Here is a 5,063-nt window from a genome sequence, read left to right as displayed (position 1 = left end):
ACCCTTTGGGGATTCACAAACTCAATGGTGGAGTACCTGACGTCGTCAACGGGCAATAGCTCATGAGGTCCATCAAATCTGCTGGGGAGTTCCTTCTATTTGTTGAGAAACTAGTAGAAAGCGCGCGTCCTTGCGCGCGTGGACGAAGAAAGCGTGGCAGGGATAGAAGAAAGCACAAGCCCGTCATATTAGTTCGGAAAAGTTTGAAAATCCACATTTTTTTACAACTATTTTGTGCTAAACTAAACTAAGCCTGAAAAGATTTATGAAACTATTAAAACAAATTATGTTTTTAGTTTTTTTTATGCACAACCCAAAATTTCCAATTCTGGGGTGCGACATCCAACAACATATTTTATAGGGAGGAGGGTCAGTCAAAAGCGATTAAAAAGAAGAAATAGCAGGCTATCAGAAAAAAAAAGTTTTCAAAAGGCTTTGAACAAATTAATCGCAGGGACTACCATATCATCATGTGTTACAATGGGATTACATGAAGAAACAAAATGGATTACCTCTTTTAGAAGGCTAAAATATTGTCTAAATATATGGACATCTTTTCTTTTGAGATAATCATGACAGCAAAATGTAATACGTGGATGCATGAGCAGGCTTCAATCTGTAGACACAATAATGTATCAAGCTGCTAGCTATAACCATCCTAAGCAATGGATAGAGCTGGTCGAGTTACTGTATTTGAACAAACAAATAGACTGCAATTCAAGCAATAGAAAATACAGTATTAAAGGGGAAGAAATTAGTATGCTGTAGGCCAGCAGGAACACAATTTCTCTGTCGTTGCAAACTAACTACAAATAAGGGAATGGGGTCGTAAGCTTCAACATGAATCTGCTGAAAATGGAAAACACATGGCATAATGTACTCCTATCAAGTTTAGAGGCCGTTAACTAATTTAGTTAAGAGCTGAAGAAGGTACACGACATGGAAACTCTAGCCCTCCTGCCTGGGAGCTCTTTACCTGGTTGTTTGTTTTCCCAGACCGTGCATGCTTGTGGGAGCTAAAGGGCCTCCATTGGCATGCCTCACCTTCAACGCTGCTGTAACCAATGACACCAGAAATCCCTTCAATTCACAGATAATGGCCAAACATAAAAGGATAATGGGGAAAGATGTAATTCAATCCACATATATGACCTCTTTTAGAAGCCTAAAACATTGTGTGAAAATAAGGACATCATCTTTTCTTTTGAGGTAATCATGACAGCAAAATCCAATATGTGAATGCATGAGCATGATTCAGTTTGTAGGCAGTTATTCTTCATTTTTTGGGCATTAGAATTATTGAAATATTTTTGACATCACCTGGGCAGCTGAAACAAGGCACGTAAATCAAAATTGTGGCCGCCACAAAAATATTCTTCTTTGAATGGTGAATTCAGGTAATTAAAATCCTACTTCTCTGAATGGCGTACATCATTCAAAGAACAATAATATTCCATCTTTGCAAAATATGAGCATTCATATCCAAAAAAAATAGATAAGTTCTGAAATTGTTGAGCTAACCATTTTGAAAATAAGAATAATGTATGCCTTAGCCTATGAGGTTCTATATATATAGATTGAATCCACCACATGGCTGTGCACAACATTTCCAAATAATCAAAATCTATTTTAATGATTTTAGCTAGTTTAATTTTGAGGGGCAGAAAGACCGTAACTCATTGTAGTAGGGGGAAAAGCACTAAAGCACTAAGTAAATAGGTAGCAGCAAAATGTGTAAGCATGCCGATTAAACGTTGTTTTTGCTGCAGCGATAGGACAGGTGCTAGATCACATCCATGAGCACAAAATCGATGCACAGATGCATACATTCAATAGCAATTAGATGAACTGGAGCCCCACCTAGTCAAGCGAACCCCTCTTCAACAGCAGAGAGGACCCCAAGAGGATTCCATGCGGCGACTGCAGTGCCATGTCCAGCGTCTGCACGCGCTGCACCACCGTGGCTGTACTTCTATCGCAGTCTACACAGTTGCACATATGCTAAGTGGTCATCATTATAAACCCTGCAGTAAAAGTAATCTAAAAAGGAGAATGACAGTAGACATGAACAGAGGTTACAAAGACAATAATGATTTGGTAGGGAAGGAAGTTGGTATATTCACAAAGAGAAAACAAAAACTATTTGATTGCCTTGCTTAACCAAAACACCTGATGTGGTATTGCGAAACTGAAGGACGTTTTAGTAGTCAATCTGAATACTCCACATGAGCACATTTAGGAGAGATGGAGAGGAAATCGTAAGAAATGTTGTGAGTTGTACCTTAAGGAGCACAGGAAGCACCATGATGGCAATCTTCACACACCATTGCTGCAATAGATAGGGCTAAGGTCAATAGGATTGAAATCAGCAGCATCAATATACATCTAAGTAGATACTACGAACCTGGAACTAATCAATGCACCACAGTATCGATCCCCTGGTGCAGCCGCCGCGTGCAGCCAGAGTAGGAAGCCCCGGCACCGCGAGGAACCTCCACGCGCTCTGGGATAGGGGGAGTCGGCAGGGAGAAGGAGAGTGAGAGGGGGGGGGGGAGAGAGAGAGAGAGAGAGAGAGAGAGAGAGAGAGAGAGAGAGAGAGAGGAAGAGGTAGGCACCTAGGGTTTCATGGAGCACAGGAGAAGAAAGCCGGCGGGACGATGCCGCATTGGGGGCAGCCGCGCCAGCGACCACCTCCACTACAGGAATGCGTAACCTCTTCTTTTTGCTGGATTGTTAATGGGAACGGAAAATCGAACCTTATTTTTTTGCGCTGCATGCTGTGAGAACCACTGAATGGGTTGTATAGGGTATTGCAAATGCTGAATCTTCAGCCATCACAGCGAGAGGACATCTGAACTTGTCTGCACATAATGCATTTGCGTATACGAAATTGATGGACATTAAAGCGAATAGAATGAAGTCCAATTAGTGGAAGCAACAACATGTGAAATCTGTAGTCAATCGAAACAAATGGAATAAGCATAATTAGATGACTGCCTACACAACGCACGTGGCTAAGAGGCCCATAAAGATATATTGTAATGGTAACTATGATAGTAACTGTAAGGAGGAGAAGAATGTAACCTGAGCAAAATCTTATTTGAAATTCGATGGCCCCCATAAATAAGAAGACGCATATATGCGATCTGAAATTGAACAGAAACAGTTGTAATGGAAGGTTGATAATGCTGGAAACAATAACATACATTTATCGCTAGTGCATCTATGAAGAGACCAAAGCTTGGAGGGGTCGATCTGCATGAAGTCTTGACGGTTGTAGAACAATTGGACTTCATATATTTTAATTGCCTCTTATTTCATCCCAATCTGTAAAAGATAACCATGAAACTTGTTTAGTTTTAGCTATCTAGGTAGCATGAAAACTATGGAGAAATAATAGCTATGGAAGAGCCTCTCTTTTTAGCATCCTGACATGCCACTTATAGTCTATTAAATTTGTACAAAAGATAACAAAGTTTCTCAGGGATCGCTATTTTGTTTCCACTAATTAAAACTATAGGCAAATAACAGTTATGAAGAAGACGCTCTTTTTAGAACCCTGACAGGCACCTACAACGGTTTTGAGGCTTGTGAATAAAAAATTTAATATAACAGGAACATAGCACTGAATCTGTATATCCACATGAAGGAAGGGGCAAAGGGCTGTTGCCCATGTCCGGGGCATATCTCGGGAGTTAAAAGCACACGGAGATAAAACCTGACCAAATCGATTCGTTGTCCAACACCGATATTGAAACTCAGCAATCATTTATTTTGGTAGCACTAAAACTATAGACAAATAATAGTTACGAAAGAGCTGATCTTTTTTACCATCCTGACATGGCACTTACAACGGAATAGTTTTTTGAGCATTGTGAAAAAAAAAATTAAAATATAACACCAACATAGTACTGAATTTGTATAACCACATGGAGAAAGGGGCAAGGGGCTGCTGGCCATGTCCAGAACACTTTCGGGAGTTAAAACCATGCAGAGATAAAACCTGACCAAATCAAGTTTTTGTCCAACACAGATATAGAAACTCAGCGACTTTTTAGAGCTGTGAACTTTCACAAACTCTTGAAAACCAAACGGCCATGGAGGCGACTACATCAAGAATCTGGACACAGGAATGGACATATAAAAACACCACACAATCATACTGTATCTTCTACCATTTACCAAGCTCCTAGACGTGAATAGATAGGTTTCGCATCCGAGAGTCATGTAGTCATAACCCAAAGGAACAAGGCTATCATAGCAACAGACCTGCAAATGAATCCAAACAGTACCTATGTGCTGCATCAGAGCATGCCCAATGAGTTTACAGCTTGAAGCAATTTCATCCATTCAAGCAGTGAATATTCAGTTCATAGTGGGAATTTATGAAACGGTCTCATTTTTACAGCGTTCCTAGAAAGTGGCAGTTTGCATGACATACTACCGATTTCAAAGTAATGTACAAACCCAGGGAAATATTTCCATCTCCACAAAACGTCTATATGGTAAAAAAAATAATTGAGTTAATTAAAATATTCGCAATTGTCTAGAGATAGTGGGAGTTTCAAAGTAAAAAAAAATTGAGTTAATTAAAATATTCGCAATTGTCTAGAGATAGTGGGAGTTTCAAAGTATTCGCAATTGTCTAGAGATAGTGATATGTCCTTCAAACTACAGACTTTTTATGCAGTACATGTATATGCATTTCTAAAAAAGTATATTAGGTCCTTTTTCAGAGGCTCTGGGAACAAAAACTCATGCATAGTGCTAACCTGCTATGCCCTACCAATACATATTAGCTATTTCTATTAGAGGATCTGTAGCAGTATTAGAGGATGATTAAACACAAACCTCGATTGGATCTCATTCTAAATTTCTATGACAAAACCCTAATAGCCTTTTAACAGAGCCACTATTATGGAACCTGCAGTTAATTCATTTTTTCATTGACCTGCTGTCATCACCTATTTAAACCTTAACATGACAGTGGTATATATTACTATCTTATATCTGGACAACAATAGTGTAGGCTATATAAGTGCATGCCCAATTAAGCTCATGCA

At 39.4% G+C, this 5,063-nt stretch overlaps 1 long non-coding RNA gene across 1 annotated transcript; it reads right to left on the bottom strand.

Moving 5' to 3' along the window:
- Positions 1-633: 633 nt before the first annotated feature.
- Positions 634-2,414, bottom strand: LOC136478512 (uncharacterized). Its single transcript, XR_010764267.1, has 3 exons — positions 2,282-2,414; positions 1,677-1,982; positions 634-1,055 (listed from the first exon to the last, which is right to left on the bottom strand). It is a non-coding gene; the product is annotated as an uncharacterized lncRNA (long non-coding RNA).
- Between the last annotated feature and the right edge of the window lie 2,649 nt (positions 2,415-5,063).

Source organism: Miscanthus floridulus, chromosome 1, assembly GCF_019320115.1.
Source record: "Miscanthus floridulus cultivar M001 chromosome 1, ASM1932011v1, whole genome shotgun sequence".
Classification (NCBI taxonomy): domain Eukaryota; kingdom Viridiplantae; phylum Streptophyta; class Magnoliopsida; order Poales; family Poaceae; genus Miscanthus; species Miscanthus floridulus.
Note: the sequence above shows the minus strand (reverse complement) of the source record. Positions and strands in the feature narration are given on the sequence as shown.